Genomic DNA, 17,329 nt, shown 5'->3' with positions numbered 1-17,329 from the left:
TTTTGGTATGAACATAACTCTCCAGTGAGTTACTGTAGATCGTATTTCATTACCTAAGTCTTCTTATGGGTCTTTAAACATATATTTACCACTGGATTCTATTTCAAGGTACACAACAATCCTGATATATAGAAAAGAGGCGTTGCTACACAGTGGACACTCTAGTTGCTGAATAACCCATGTTTACCACTCTCCTAGGTAAAAGAAAGTGACCAGAATTTTTTCACACTGAAGACTGTGTATTTGTCAGGTCCAATAAAGATTTGCATACAGTCATTAGACAAGTGATTTTCATGACTATAATAATGGAAGTCAAGGTGAAGACCAAAAGATATCATTTTCAAAGCACTAATTTAGAGAAGCAGTTTCTGTTTGGCACATGGCTGTCTGACACCCCTACTTCTATCCAGGGCATTTTAGTGTCTAGATTAAGGTTTCTCTCTTTTCAACCCACTCCTTAAAAGCTGTTACTAAGTGACTGTTTAATGGGTACATGAGCTACTGCTTTATGAGCTGGTGTGCCTGTAAGCTAGTTGCTGCCTTCCTGAAGAAGCAATAAGTGGAAAAAGCACCCAAACAAACCGACCATAGCCAGAGAGAATGACTGGAAATGGAAGCAGGTGGCTTCAACTTAGGTGGCCATAAAATGAATTGTCCGATCCAGGGTACTTTGAAAGTGAAAGCTGGTGTAATTGAATATGCTAGGACAATGGGGCCACAATGGGTCTATACACTTGGGACTACAGACATTCTTCTTTTATTTTTCCACTATTATCCCCAGGATAATTTCTAATCTGGTTGGCAGCTTGATCATCTGGCTCAGATTAAAGAAGAAAACGTAACACTTTACAATCACCCATCTGCCAATGAACATTTCGGCAGTCCCCTACTTGGTGGAAGGTTCCTAATGATTCAAAAAGGGACATTTCCAAAACACTATTGGACCCATTGACCCTCTTTCACATGTAACATAATCATATGAAACCCAGATCAACTGAATGAAAGTCCTGCCAATTGCTCCTTCACTATTACTCCAGTGACATGGGGTTTCTCCCAGGGCCCCTGTGCACATTTGGACAAATGCAAACAGCCCCAAAAGCTGGAATCAAGAAAAGAGAAAGAGCTCCAGTGGAGCCATCTCCATTCTCTCCCCCCAAAGTAAAAAAAAATTAATGATACAATAAAACAGTAAAATCTCAGGTCAGTTCAAATTGAACTGAACATATATCTATTTAGTAGAGCTTTCACTTGAGGACCCTAAATTGCTAACTTGAGTCATTACATCAGTTATTTTAATTCACAGTCAACCATAACTCATCCAAGTCTGTATTTGAACAGTTGGTACTTCTCCTGTACTGGTTTAAGTTTCATTTTTATTTAACAAATAGTAATCATTCATATGCATGAGGTACGATTGGATGTATTGATACATGCATACCTGAGGAATGATCAAATCAGGCAAATTAACATATCTATCACTTCAAATATTTAGCATTCCTTTGTGGTGGGAACATTTAAAATCCCCTCTTTTAGCTGTTTGGAAATATACAATATATAATTATTAACTATTGCCACCATGTTGTGTAATAAAATCACCAGAACTTATTCCTCCTGTCTAACTGAAACTTTCTATCTGGCTTTGACCAACATCTCTTCTTTCCCTGCCAACTCCAATTTTCTTCTTGTTTTCTTGAAGAAAAGACATATTAAGCAAACTAATTCTAGTCAAGACTTTAGGAGGAGTTACCTAGGTCACTTGAAGAAAATTAAACACAAAATGCGTGTTTTTATATGATTTTAGCAAGATAGTTTAATAAAGAACCTGAATAGAAACTACTGAATCAGTGATAATAACCTTAATAATAATAGCAAACCCAACCCAATGCTTTTAGGGTATGCTACTTTACAATCATGATTGCATTTAATCATCTCAGCTACTCGAAGAGGTAGGGACTTACATTACCTATATTTGAAAGATGTGAAAACGAGGCCAAGGAAGGTCACTAACTTACCTGAAGTCACCCAGCTGTGTACTCAACAGGAGATCTGAACCCTCCATTAACAAGTATGTGCTTATGTCACTTTAAACCACAAAGACTCCTTTTCCTTTTTCCCAAATCCAATCAGTTAGCAAATTATTTAATTTTGTCATCAATATCTATAGGCAAACACGGTGTGTGCAGGCCTGCCCTCCTTTCCCTCTGCTCAGACTCTGGCTGGCACCCGCTGAGGGGCTCAGGCTGGAAGGTGGGGGCTGGGCAACCTGTCTCCAAGTTTCATTGGCACAGCAAGCACACTGCTTTGTTTATTTATTCATCTGACCAAGACCATGTATTTACTTAGGCAGGCCTAGCAGGAGCTCCCATCTTTCCTCTGCCCCTCCCTCCAGCTGTATCATCTAATCTATCCTCCAGGTTGCTCTCACTGGAATCCCACTGCATCTTTTCCTTGCCTAAAACCCTTCGGCTTTCATTTCTGCTCAATCCAAATGCCCAGCTCCTGGGATTGCTGATGTAAAGCCCCTTCCAGACTGTCCTCCACCACCCTGATTGCTATATTCCCTGGACATATCATATTCTTTCTTTTAATACTCAGCTTTCCAGATCTTTCTCAAAAGTCACTTCATTTGTGAACACCTACCTCTGTGATCTGCAATCACAGTAAACATACCTTTAGCATACTGTTATGACCGTCTCTTAACAGATCTGCCTCTGTTACAGCCCTCCCTACCCCTTCTCCACATATGGAGTGCACAGGCTACAGCATACAAATTGCAAGCAAAATGGCTGTAGACTGACTGAATGACTGAATGAAGCATTATGATCAGGGCTATAAGCCCAGCAATAGTTTGGCTTGAAAATATTTATATACGTTTCAAGGATAAGCCCAACATCTGTTTTTAAAATATATTACAATTAAAAAATAAAGCTTTACTGTGCTTCTCTCATATAAACCCAAGCAAATGTTTCTCAAAAACCTTCAGCTGGAGAATGGACAGTAATTGAGAAAGTAGTTCTAATGAGTCAAAGTCGCTTCCTGGCAGTGCAGTAAGCCTAGAGATGATGGAAACATATTCATTCCTTGACAAAATGTTTAATTTCATGTGATTTGTGCTGACTTACTATAAAAGTGACAGCACTGGAGAAAACAGGATTTAGCAGCTGATATAATTGTTTCTTTGCTTCTAAAGGCCTTTTATTATTAGGAGAGCTGCATGGGTGTGTGTGTGGCGTGTGTATGTGTGTGTCTTTCTCTCTCACACACACATATGTACAGAACATTTATTATTTAATATATCAAATAATCAGTCCCATTTCCCCAAACCAAAATTTTTGAGTAGTGGTCACTTCCCAGAGTGGTCCACAATTGGAATAAGTGAGGCACAGGTCCACTATAAAGAAATCTAGGGGGCAGGCACAGTGGCTCACGTCTGTAATCACAACACTTTGGGAGGCCAAGGCAGGCCAATCACAAGGTCAGGAGTTTGAGACCAGCCTGGCCAATATAGTGAAACGCCATCTCTACTAAAAATACAGAAATTAGCCGGGCGTGGTAGTGGGCACCTGTAGTCCTAGCTACTCAGGAGGCTGAGGCAGGAGAATCACTTGAACCCAGGAGGTGGAGGTTACAGTGAGCCGAGACCATGCCACTGCACTCCAGCCTGGACAACAGAGGGAGACTCTATCTCAAAAATAAATAAATAAACAAGAGGCTGGGTGCAGCAGCTCACGCCTGTAATCCCAGCACTTTGGGAGGGAGAGGTGGGCGGATCACGAGGTCAGGAGCTCGAGACCACCCTGACCAACATGGTGAAACCCTGTCTCTATTAAAAATACAAAAATTAGCCAGGCATGGTGGTGGGCACCTGCAATCCCAGCTACTCAGGAGGCTGAGGCAGGAGAATCGCTTGAACGCAGGAGGCAGGGGTTGCAGAAAGCCAAGATCGTGCCACTGCACTCCAGCCTAGGCGACAGAGCGAGACTCTATCTCAAAAAAAAATCTAGGAATCTGTGGGGTGGGGCGAGTTGGGGGGTGGACAGGAGTCAAGTAAAAACCAGCCTGACTGAGTGTTATTGGAATTCACTCCTCACTTGACCAAAAATGAGCAATCTGACCAAACTCCTCCACTAGCTCTACCTCCCAAGCCACATGCTTTCTGAGGGCCAACGGTAAAGTCAGCTGTGGTTATGCATTTGGGCTAAAGAGGCCAAAAACAGAAAAAAAAATTATTTTGAAATGGATTGCTCTTCAAAATTAAGGGTAATTGTGTGTAGCAGCCTGGAAAATACAGCTCATCTAGCTCTGACACTGAACCCCACAGCACAAAACTCTGGTGCTCTAAGTGCAATTCTGAACTGAAAAAAAAAGGCACAAAAGGCGGAAGGAAGGGTGGAGGGTTGCTATAGGGCTGGTGACTTGTAAGACGGCAGCTGCCTTGGGGAGTCATAGCTAGTCTATAACCCAGCAATATTTCTATGGCACTTAAGCCACTCGATGGTATTCTGGACTACGATAGCAGCCAAGCAGAGAAGGTAAATAAAAGGCTGACAGATAATTACATAAGAAAATTAACGTGGCAAGATTAGGACAGAAATCTAATGGACAAAGTGGGAAAGGACTTCACATAAAGCAGTACCTTGAAGGCTTCTCCCTGACCTGCTGCAATGTCCTGGTCACACGAATGGAATATCAATATCTGTTACTATCCAACTAGTCAAGGTGGATTTGACAAGCAAAGGAGGAGGCACTGAGCTCACTTAACTCATTCCCACACAGACATTTCCTTTGTCTTGTGACAAAGGCCTCTGAACAAGCCAAGCTGAGCTTTGCTACCCACCTTCCTTATTTCATTTATCTTATTGCCATTATGTAAAGTCAAGGCAGTAACCAGTGGTCACAATTCAAAACCTTGTTAAGAAACTGAGACAGGCCGGGCGCGGTGGCTCAAGCCTGTAATCCCAGCACTTTGGGAGGCCGAGACGGGCGGATCACGAGGTCAGGAGATCGAGACCATCCTGGCTAACCCGGTGAAACCCCGTCTCTACTAAAAAAAATACAAAAAACTAGCCGGGCGCGGTGGCGGGCGCCTGCAGTCCCAGCTACTCGGGAGGCGAAGGCAGGAGAATGGCGTGAACCCGGGAGGCGGAGCTTGCAGTGAGCAGAGATCCGGCCACTGCACTCCAGCCTGGGCGACAGAGCAAGACTCCGTCTCAAAAAAAAAAAAAAAAAAAAAAAGAAACTGAGACAAAAACTCACTAGTTACAGTGTTTTTCAGTCACAGGTACTAGGAAGAAACATACATGCAAACGAAACTTGAAAAACATTTGGATTAGAGAAACAATTGCAATATAGGAGGGAAGAGAGCTAGAAAGGAAACTTGGAGAGCTGGAGGAAAGAAATGAACATAAAGAGTGAGCCCTCTCATTTGTTGATACACCACCTTAGACTCTAAGGAATAACCAGTAAGTAGAAAAGCAGGGCACTTCTAACTGCTGTTGAAAGTCTGGACTATCTGATAACACACAACTGGTCTCACTAACTCAGGAAGACAAAGCAGCGGTTCTCAGCTTGGGGACAGGAGAGTTGATAGGACAATCTGCAATACCTAGAGACATCTGGGGTTGTCACAAATGAGTAATGCTACTAGCATTAATGAACAGCGACCAGGGAAGACAGTAAACATTTGACAGTACACATGACAGCCCTTACAACAAGGGATCATCCAGCCCGCAATGTCAGCACTGAGGCTGACACTGCCTGAAATAATGGGTTAGTAAAATGGCCAACAGCCTACAAGTAGAAAAAGAACTGTACAAGTAGCCTCAGCCTCGCCCAAAGGAGAAACCATCCCAGTCAAAGGACTCCAGTCTCTGGTTTCCTTAGTTAGTATGAATCCATCAACAAGAGAATTAGCAAAAGTTATGATAAGCTAGAAAACACTGTCAAGTATATTTCTCTTCCAATTGGTTCCTTCCCAGGTGGTTCCATGCTTTTGCCTTCACCATGACTCATCCAGAGAGGAATAATGTTGGCTGAAGAATAGATGCCCATTCTTCTTGGCAAATACTGTTCTCATTTTTTATTAATAAATTGCATTCTGGCTCATATGCTTCAATATCATGAAGTCGGTTGATGGGCATACTGTCCCTGAGAGAAGAATCCATTGACTCTCAAAATTAAGGTCAACTTTAGAATGAGATACCTAAAGAGAGGGATTGACTCTGAAGAACTAGGACTCAGTGGCAGCAGAGACATCCCTGGATACCATGGCAACCCAGGGCACATCCGTGTGCAGGATATACAGGAGTGAAGAGCCTCTCGGGATGCCACTGAAGCATAGCTCCACATGGGATCCTGGCCTCAGAGGCTGGCAAATCCAGGGAACCAACAAAAGAAGGAACTAACCAGCGCAGACATCACGGTGCAGCAGAAAGAAACAACACAGTAAAATGAGTCAGAAAAAATGGGTTTAAGGCTCAGATGCACTCTCTAAGTATCCTTGTGACATTTCATTCTTCCAAGCCACATCTGTAAAATAGGATAACAATACTATTCTGATTGTTTCCCATCATTTCCAAAACAGCATCCCCAGAGGAAGGTTATGTCAGGGCACAGAGAAACATGTCGCATTGATCCTGTGACTCCAACTCCACCAAGAGAATGCTTTATAGGGCTTACTTGATTATCATTCCCTTAAACCACCGTTCCTTATGCAGAGTACAACCCACTGAACACATTGCAGTCCTATAGTCTAGCAAGTTGTGCCTTTCCAGTGTTTTCCACTGATGAAAGTTTTGTTTCCTACCTTAACTGTTATAACTAAAGCAGTCAAAACTGTAGCCTCAATTCCTAAAATTGAAGTTCCAATAATAAATCTGTTCAGATTCTGGAAATCGGTGTTTGTGGGGGCCCGGAACACTGAGAATCATCTCCTTCTATTTATACATGTGACTAATTTCTCGACTCAGCACTATGCCAGTTTGTTACTGTAGTTAATTCTGTTTGATGAGCTAGCATTTCTTCTCCCACACATAGTCCTATCTGATACTTAACTGTTCATCCCACCTCAGGCCAGTGACCAAATCCTGCTCATACCATACCTGCACTTATATTGCAACAGGTTAGAAAACATAGCACTAACACACAAGTAGTTAATGTCATCGGGAATCCCGATATGGCTTTGCAGGCTTTAGTTCTGGCTAATATGGATAAGTTCCAATTGTTAACACTCAGACAACCCAAATTATCCAGGGAACTGAGCATTGCAACCAGTGTGTGCATTGTACATGCAGGCTGGCTTTGCCGAACCTAAAAACGCTGTGCTGGCATACTGGAAGGCTTTCGTGGCCACACACATGGTCCTGAGAGCCACACCCTGTGGAATGACTGTCCTTCATGATCCTTTCATTGTGGGCAGTGAAGAAGTTCTCAGACTATTTTTATTTTTAAGAGATGGGGTTACCCACCTCTTAACTCTTTGTCACCCAACCTGGAGCACTGTGGTGTGATCACAGCTCACTGCAGCCTCAGACTCCTGGACTCAAGCCACTCTCTTGCCTCAGCCTATCAAGTAGCTGGGACTACAGGTGCATGCCATCGTACCCAGTTAATTTTTTAACTTTCTGAGAGATGTGGTGTTGCTATGTTGCCCAGGCTGAGTTGTCAGTCTTTGACTTTCTTCTTTCGACAGCCAATCCAAGCCCAGGTCAGCTAAAATGCTTCATCTAATCATGCATTCCAGCAGTGTGGCTGCCACCAGAAGAGATTACAACTGTCTTCGTAATTAGAATCATTCATATGGGGAACACTAGATGTAAAATGTGAAAGAAGTTGAGCAGAGTAAATTTCCAAAGACCTCAAAAGTTCTAAACTAAAACTCGGTGAGAAAAGGGGATATCCTGTCGATTTTATTCTAAGCAAGGTTAAAGAGTTATTGCAAAGGGAGCTACTGCCTCTCTGCATCACTAAAGTGAAAAGCATGTCACTTGAGTTTCTAGTTCCTCCAAGATGGCAGCATCAGGGCCTAGCACACTGGCAAGTTCTACAAATAGCAGCATTTTTAAAAGTTAAGTCAACAGCTGACAGAACTGCATCTGGTTCAACATTTGGAAATAGCATCTCTTGCAGGGGGATTAAACCAACAGTATTTTGTTAATAGGAGATCGCTAAGTATTTCTTAAAAGGATAGCCCTGTAGAACATCTTCATCAGAATCCCTGGCAAGTTAGTTAAAGACGTAGTTTTCCCCAAAATTATTGAAACAGACTTTAAAAATCGTTACCCACATTGAGCAATACTTTGACATGAAGACTGGGTGTCTGTTTTATGAAATTCTGTTTTCCACACCACTTTTCTCTTTCATGTTTTAAACTGCTGGTCTTGGCCTACTAAAGTGATACCATGATCCACTCATGGGTTACAACCCTAAGCTTAAAAAATATTTCTCTGGTTGATTAGAAGGAACCAGAACTGGAGTTGCACAATTAGTAGCAAACACTCCAGGCTTTGTGATGCAGAGAAGGTTTATTAATCCACCACATTTTCCAAATTCAACAGAATGTCTTATAAACCAAATTATCTACTTGGACGGTTTCAGGCACCAAAAAGTGTTTACCAGTTTGAGCTACAAACCTTAATGGTATCCACTGTCTTAGATCTAGAAGGGAAATGTTACCTCCATAGGAACAATCACCTTTAACCCTTGAGCATTAGGCAAGATGATGAAGTAAGCAAAGTGTGTGATCAGGTGAGCTCCTTGCCTCACCCCCAGCCACATCCTCTGGCAAAGACTTCAAAGCCCTTTCCCCACCCTCCCCACCCACTCACACCAAACACCCAAAGGGGATAAATTACTTTGAAACACTCAAGTATTACCTTCTTTTCAATACAGTAATTTAGTCAATGTTCAAGACTTAGCTGCACCTGCAGAAGACCTTCATGTTTTCTCACTTTCATTTTTCTTCTCCTAGGCATTTCTCATCTCCCCTGCATCTGCCACACAGTCTCCCTTACAGCCTCCTGTCTTCACCTCCATATCCTAGGAGAGCAGAATGGGATACAGTAGATGCCTCTGACTTCAATCCCCTTACAATAATGCCCTTCCTCCTAGGCTAAAGCAACACAGACTTCTTTAAAAGACCTTCTCCAAGAAAAGTGATGGAACACCAGATCTGGAATGATTATTTGGGGTTTTTATTTTTGTTTTTTTGTTTTTTTTTTTTTTTTGAGATAGAGTCTCACTCTGTCGCCCAGGCTGGAGTGCAGTGGCAAGATCTGGGCTCACCGCAAGCTCTACCTCCAGGGTTCACACCATTCTCCTGCCTCAGCCTCCCGAGTAGCTGGGACTACAGGCACCCAGCACCAGGCCCGCCTAATTTTTTGTATTTTGTTTAGTAGAGACGGGGTTTCACTGTGTTAGCCAGGATGGTCTCAATCTCCATCCACCCGCCTCGGCCTCCCAAAGTGCTGGGATTACAGGCGTGAGCCACCACACCCAGCTGGTTATGTGTTATTAAGTGCACTGGTTGTCTAATCTCTCAAGGAATCACCCCTCTGTTCCCTTTTTCAGGCTGAAAAAGGGAGGAGTCTACTCGAGGCAGAACAGGGTCTAAAAGAAGAGTGGCTTGGCATGGGGGAAAGGACGGGGAAAAAAACAAAAGCCTATTACCTGGGCTTCTCACTTGCACTAATGCTGCAACATTTTCCTGGTATATTTCCCTGTTGGATCTCTCCCAATATAGCCACCTCTCCTTTAGTCAGTCTACAAAAACTTATTGAGCACTGAAGTCATGCTAAGAATCCATCTAAGTTCTGGAGCTGTAAACAAGACAAGGTAATCACTACCCTCATTGAACTTCTGCTCTAACAGGGAGAGAGACAATACTCAAATACACAAATGACTGTATAATGCCAGGGAGTAAAAGGTACTAAGACAAAAAACTGAGTAACATAAGAGGCCCAGGGAGTGTCTGGCTGCTATTTTATATGGTGTAGCCAGGGAAGGCCCCCTATAAGCTGACAGCTGGGCAAACACCTGAAGGAAGCAGGGGAAGTCAGTCATCTGGACATGTGGGAGAAAAGCTCCTCCTGTAATTTCATGGGCAAAGGTCCTAGGGAGAGAACTCAGTGAAAAAGAAGAATGTGAGACGGTGAGGGTGCCTGCAGTTACCAAGGACAGTAAGCATGGCCATCACTAGAACTGCCCATCTTCTTGCCCAATGACTGCTCCAGGCCCTGAGTTTCCCCAGACTCCCATCCGGGTCTGCCTCCCAGCCGGGTCTGCCTCCCAGCCTGCCCCTCCCTGATACCTACCATACTTCTTGTTCTCCAGTTCAGTACCCTCCTGACACAACCCCTCCCCAAGAGTCACAGCAGTCCAGGTCATTTCCTCACAATTTACCAACCTAATAAAAACAAACAAACAAAACAGAGTAGAAAAAAGGCAGCATCCACATTTAACCACAGCCTTCCAGAGATAGGAAATGTACAACAGTAAAGAGTAAAGCTTCAAAAGGTCAGCTATAAGAAAAATTAAAAGTATGCGATGTGTCTGCAGGGGATCTGGCCTTCTAACTTGCCATTATTTTCCCCCAGATCTATAAATCGGGGGACAATAATCCTTGAAACAACCTTGGAAAGTAGGCATGGAGGTGAGATAATGTGAGAACCCAGAGGAGAACCTGAGAACCCAGAGATAATATGGGGCCAGAGGAGACAACAATAACAGCTGCTACCAGTCTTTGCAATCTCAAAGTGATTCTGAGAAGGATTATATCCCTCTGTGTCCCAAAGTTGGTCGCAGGGTTGTGGTATGTAAATACAGGTCATTAATTACCTTTATAGAAGCAAAAAAGAAACACTCAGATATTCTTCCATAGCCTCATCCTCAAGTCACCGGCCGCGCCCAACAGGGAGCCTCCGCCTCTGGAGGCCCCAACCCCTGCCTTAGGTTATCTGAAATCTTAACCATAACGAATTAGGCCCGAATCATTCACGGCCAACGCAGTTGGGAAGCCCATGATCCAGCGCGAGGGGCATCCCAAATACGTTCACTGGGTCTCGGGGGCCGTCCAGGGGCTCTCAGAGCTGGGTCACTACCTGGGACCAAGCCTGAGCCTGGTCCTTTAGGTCAAGACAGGTCCCGTCCCGCCTCCAACTTCAAATCGCCCCCTAGGCTGGAGAGGGTCACTGGGCGGGTAGTACCTGGCTGTGCGGTAACACTTACACACAGACACCGACAACACCCCCCCACACCGACAACACCCACCCCACACACACACTTACACACACCGATGACACACCGCACACACATACATACGCGCGCGCGCGCGCGCGCGCACACACACACACACACACACACACACACACACACACGCCACCTCGCGCGCGCTCGCGGCACAGCACCGACTTCCCAATCCCAAACACACGCGCGCACCCCCGGGACAGCTGAGTTTTGTATTTCCTCTTCCTCAAAGAGACTCATGCGATCGCGGTCGCCACTCTCCGCTCCGATTCCCGGGCCCCCGGCATGCCGCCGCCCCCTTCTCTGAAGGCGCGCCCGGTGCATCCCCTCTCCGAAGCTGAGATTTCCACGAAGCTCCACAAAGCCCCTCGCCGCCTCTCCCGGTCTCGGCGGAGACCCTGGTGTGTCCCTGGGAGGAGAGTATTTACAACCAGAGCCTCCGGGGCTCCCGGCTGCCCAGACCGCCCTCTCCGGCCTCCTGGCCCCCATCCCTCTGGCCCATCACCGCCTCCTCCCACGAGCGCACTCGCCGGGGGATTCCCTCCCATCCCTGAGTGCAGGAGAAGACGCAGAGTCCGAGCCGCCAGCCGCTTCTCTGGCTCTATAGGAATATTGACTCCAAAGTCCCAGCCCCACATCCCCCTTCCCCAACAACCCCGCGCCAGCGTCGCAACCCTCCGGCGCCCCCCTCCCGCAGACCCTGGTCGAAACGTCTCGGCGGGCTCCCGGGCCCCGGGCCCCGGGCCCTGCGCTTCATCCCCGGGCGCCGCACCTCCAGCGCCCCCTCCCTCCGCTCCCACTCCCACTCCCGCCATCCCCCGAGCTCAGACTTCCCCAATTGCAGAGCGCCCCGACGCACCCACAGCCTTCACCCTGCCGAGCGCGGCGGCCACCCCCGCCCGAGCCGCGGCGCCCCCAGGGAGGAAACAAAAGTGTCTCCGCGGCTCCCGGAGTCCCCCGGAGCAGGACGCCTCCTCCCGGCCCCAGTCCCGGCCCCCTCCCCTGCCGCGCCGAGGTCAGGAAGTCGGGGCGCGGCGCCAGCCCAGGAAACTTTACGAACCTGCTTGGGGTCGCAGGACAGCAGCAGCAAGGGTTCCCGGCGATCAGAGCTGCGGCGACCTGCCACCATTGAAGGGAAACTGGAGGCTCTGTCGCCCAGCGTGGGGCCGCGGCAGAGTGGGTGGCTCTACCTCTATCCTGTGCCCATCCTCGCCCGCTCCCGCTCGCCCCAGCACACGCACTTACACTCTGGGTCGGCCGGCTGCTGCACCGCCGGCTGCCGCTGCTCTCACTTCCTCTTCCTTCCTCCTGCTGGCCAGAGACACATTTTGCATCTGCAAGGCATCCGGAGATCAGCCGCGAACTCTCCTCCCGAGCGGACGCTGCGGAGTTGCAGCCGCCGCCCCTGGCACCTGCGCCAGGACACTCGTGGTCTGCGCGTTCGCCTCGCGCCCGCACCCTGGTCCCTGCCCACTGCACTTTGCCTAGGGGAATGCCCACGACTTTTTGAAGTCCCCCTACTTATAAAGACAGAAATGTCAAACACCATGCATGCCTCAAATCTGCTATAAATAATATGTGTGCAGAGCATGACTTCGATGAGCTCACACACGGCGTTGGGAGGCACTAATTAACTCCGTCACCCTCATAGCGCCACCTCCGGGAGGCCAAAAGCGAGTAGAATCTTTTCACATCTTTTTTTCATTTTTGGCAACCGGTTCCGGATATTAAGGAGAAACTTCGGTGGGCTGTTTGAACGCTACTTTAAGACGTGTTTGTTTTGACGCTGTGCCTCTACCCTTGGACAGAGTGGCAAAAATAACAAAACATTTCCTCCCTCTCAGTGGACATCTATGTATTTACTAACCCTGCAATTGAAGCTACAACATGTATTTCTAACCAATTAAGCCAGGGACTTCCTAATTTTGCATAACTTTGCATAAGGCAAGACGTTCTACCCCTAATTTGGTATTTAGAATAAATTACTTAATTCATGCAACCTACTTTAATCATTTTCAAAGCAGAAATCAAAAACGTTAACTCCCAGCCTAGCTGGCAGGAGGGAAGAGGGTTGCAGGCGAAACACCTGTCCTCCCCCAATTCAGCAATACCTACATTGGCTCTACCGGAAAAGTCAAAGGCAGTTAGGCATTTTCTTCTAATTGGCAGAGGAAATAAGTTGGGGGCTGGGAGGCATCAGAATCAAGGTGGAAAACTAAGCTCCCTCTTAAGATCCTCGCCCTCAAGAGCCACAGGCAGCTGTTGAGCACTTGAAATGTGGCTAGCCCTGAGATGTTCTGTAACTGTGAAACAGACATACAATTTAGTATTTTTAAAATGAATGTAAACTAACTTGTTAAGTATTTTTATGTTGATTACATTATTGCAATACATGAGAATAGTTTGATGTAATAAGTCCATTGGGTTCATCAAGTATTGGGTTAACATATAAGCATACATAAAATTAATTTCACCAGTTTCTTTTTACATTTTCTGATGTGGCCACTAGAAAATGTAAGGCTACACATAGGCTCTCATTAGTGACTCACCTTATATTTTTAATGAACAGCTCTGATCTAACTCCTTATTACACGCATGACTCTGGGAGGCAGTATTAGTATCAAGAGTGCCTGGGTCCAGATGGTTATAAAGCCAGTAACTAGGGGGACTGCAGGAAAGCAACTTAACTTCTGTATTTCCTCATCTATAAAACAGTGATGATACAATAACAAAAGTCAATAGCACAACTATTAAATGAGGTAATTTAATAAGTAGTCAATAAATGGAGCCTTTACTAGCAATGCTCTGAGATACTTGTAGTGATGAGCATGAATTCGATCTACAACCTTGTAGCTAAGGCATATAAAGACCTTAACTTTAGTGCATGCGTGGTGAGCACTCAGTAAACATTAGCTGTCATAATTATTCCCTCCTTGCACAGCAATTATGCAAATCCACTCCCCTGTAACCTTTGGTCTTCACATCTTTCCTCCATGAAGAGGTCTTTCAGATCTTTGAAGATAGCCCTCAAATTTTACCTAAACACTCTCTTTTGAGGATTAATCATCCTCAATTACTCTGACTCTTCTTCATGTGATGTGGCTTCAAGTCTCTCTCATCTGAGCCATCTTCTCCTGGAAGGGTATGTGCCTCTACCCTTAAAAAAAAAAAGAATAAAAAAGTAGTTGTCTTATAGATTAATTACCTAATTAACCATTAGCAAACACAATACAGCCTGAGATCTTTTCTCTCTCTCTCTTTTTTTTTTTCCTCAAATACATCTCAATGTTGATAGGAGTACATGGAGAAGACTGGAAATTCTTTACGGTGTTATGCTTAGGCCATGCACGTGAACATGGAGTTGATCTTTGGAACCAAAGTTCCTGATCCATTTTCTCTAAGTCCCTTAGGATTGGATTCAGGCATCCAGTGTCTCCCCATATTCACGGATTACATAAAAATATTAAGATGCCACATGACATCCCACTAAGGAGCTCCCTCCGCTAAGCTGGGAGGATAGCATTCTTCGGTTCACTGGTTATTAATAAACTGCTTAACAGTGCAATTGCCAAACTTCAATTTTCTATTCTATTCATAAAGACATCTTAGAAGTGTTGTCAAGTGTCTTAGAGGAACCCGCCTTCTCCCTGGGCTCTGCTGGTGGTCAGCAGTGGATACAATAGAGTGGAATATGTGGTGGTGTCATGTATGTGGGCTCCATCTTTGGACCTGGTTGTTGTGTATAAATCCCACCATTACCATTTACTGGCTGCATTACTCTTAACTCATGAGATTGAAACCGTGCCTACCAGATAGGGTTGAGTGAAGATTAAATGAGTTAATTCGTGAAAAATTCTTAGAACAGGACCTGACACATAGAAACACCCACTGAATGTTAGCTATTATTATCTACAACAGCTCTTCAATGGACAATTCATAATAACAGGCTCAAAAAATAAAAGAACAACATCCATTCCCTCTTTTCACATGTCAGTCTCCACCCATAATGGTGAGAAAGAGCTGTTACCACTTTCCCTTCTCAGTTCCTGGTCACAGCTCGGACCATTCAATCATTAGGTCATGTTTTAGCAGAGAGGAGGGCCATTTTATAGCAAGGAACAGAATCCAAGTGCATCCCCTCACTTGCACTTCTGGTAAGCCCACTTGGGCAGAGCCTATACCTTTGTGCAGACAGGCCAGCCTCATCCACATCTCACGTGGTTAGGGAGACGGATTCAGGATCTCCTCTGTAGAACCATCCATCTTAGTTTCAGGATAAGTAGAGGAAAAGAGGGCAGGGTAGGGACAGATGGCTGGAAAATCAAAATCACTTAAGCCTCAAGTCTAAGCTTCATTCCCCCACCGTGTTTTTATAAGAAAGCTTTGCATTGTTAATGGACAGAGAGGTATTTGGGGCAGTTTCTCAGATTTAAATACTTAGATCTTGTGTTTCCTATATCTTTATCTTTCCTTGTGTGTACAAAATTCCAAACTAGGAGGATTGAGACCCTATCAAAATGTCACATGCAAAGTGTCACCGTGAAACCCCAAACTGAAATAATGGCCTGTTGTATTTTTAATCAATGATGACTCACGTTGATCAACTCCTTCCTAAGTGCTCATAAATATTAATTTCTAATTTATTTTTTAAACTTATTGGATTCTAAATGGATCCTGTGCATTTAATAATACATTCAGTAATTTGCTTCAAATTTCTGCTCCAAATCAGCACCAAATTCCTTGATCTACAGTTTGACAAATCTATTCCCTTTTCTTGTGTTAGAATCAGGCTCATGCTGGTTTGCCTCCAGTCTTCAAACAGCTCTGGGGGCAGAGAGAGTTGCCTCAGCTCCAGGAAGCCGCTACACCAGGGATAATGAGATCTGGGCAGCAGGCAGACACCTGCAATTTACAGCCAACAGGGTCAGCCCTGGAACAAGCAGAATGACACGGAGGGCTGCTGTGAGAGGGCATTCCTTTACTTGATCATTCATTAATTCAACGTGCAGTGAATGCCTTAAGTGTAAGTTTAAAAGGGAGAAAGGGAGAGTACAATCATGAACGAGAGAAACATGGCTTGCCCCCTTTTGGCACTTCCATTCTAGCTCAGAAGGCAGATTTTAAATGGCCATTAAAAACAAGTGAGGAGTATAATATTAGGAGAAGGACAGAACGTTGCAGGACTGTATGGAGACAGGGATGCTAACATCATCTGTAAGTCAGGAAAAGCCTCCTGGGGAAGTTCTGTTGATTTGAAACCTGAAGGGTGAGTGAGGAGGTGTTATCCAGGACAAAAAGACAAAAGGAAGTGGGTTGGTAATGAGGAAGGTTTCTAAGCAAAAACAGTTAACTTTGTATGAAGGTTCACAGCAAGCTTGTCCCACCCATGGCCCACAGGCCGCATGCAGCCCAGGACAACTTTGAATGCAGTCCAACACAAAACTGTGAACTTTCTTAAAACATGATGAGTTTTGTGATTTTTTTTAGCTCACCATTTGTGCTTGTGTATTTTATGTGTGGCCTAAGACAATTCTTCTTCTTCTTCCAATGTGTCCGAGGGAAGCCAAACAATTGGACACCCCTGGAGAAATCATAGTGTGGGAGGAACCTTAAAAAGTCTATTTGGCCCAAGTCTGAAAGTATCAAAAGTAAATCTAAAAGCAATGGGCAAAAGCCAAAATTTGGAAGCCCTTGAGAGTCATATTACAGAATTTGGATGTATTAAGGATGATGGAAAGGCCTAATAAGTTTTGATTTGGTTTGTTTTCCACTGAAATGTTTTAAGCAACTGATTGTTGTGGTCAGTTGTTGTTTTAAAGGTCATCCTACTAAATAGTGAATGAATTAGTGGGGAGACAAAAATGCATGTGGGAAGAATAGTGTCTTAGTCTGCTCATTCTGCCATAACAAAATTCCATGGACTGGGTGGCTTAAACAACAGAAATTTATTTTCTCACACTCCTGAAAGCTGGAAGTCTGAGATCAGAGTGCTGACATGGTCGGCTTCTGATGAGGGCTCACTTCCTGGCCCGCAGACTGCTGCCTTCTTACTATATCCTTACATGGCAGAAAGAGCAAGAGAAAGCTC

At 45.0% G+C, this 17,329-nt stretch overlaps 1 protein-coding gene across 3 annotated transcripts in view; it reads right to left on the bottom strand.

Moving 5' to 3' along the window:
- Positions 1-12,951, bottom strand: part of ELMO1 (engulfment and cell motility 1) — a 578,573-nt gene extending 565,622 nt beyond the window's left edge. Inside the window, exon 1 of one of the 3 annotated variants that reach the window (XM_007981596.3) lies at positions 12,487-12,951. The gene's annotated coding sequence lies outside the window, so the exon portion shown is untranslated. Of the gene's footprint in view, positions 1-12,301 lie in introns of all 3 variants that reach the window. The other 2 variants (XM_007981595.3, XM_073008962.1) reach the window with 2 other exon arrangements.
- Positions 12,952-17,329: the final 4,378 nt, after the last annotated feature.

Source organism: Chlorocebus sabaeus, chromosome 21 (genome assembly GCF_047675955.1).
Source record: "Chlorocebus sabaeus isolate Y175 chromosome 21, mChlSab1.0.hap1, whole genome shotgun sequence".
NCBI lineage: Eukaryota > Metazoa > Chordata > Mammalia > Primates > Cercopithecidae > Chlorocebus > Chlorocebus sabaeus.
The sequence above is the reverse complement of the archived record's forward strand: the minus strand, read 5'-3'. Positions and strand labels throughout refer to the sequence as shown.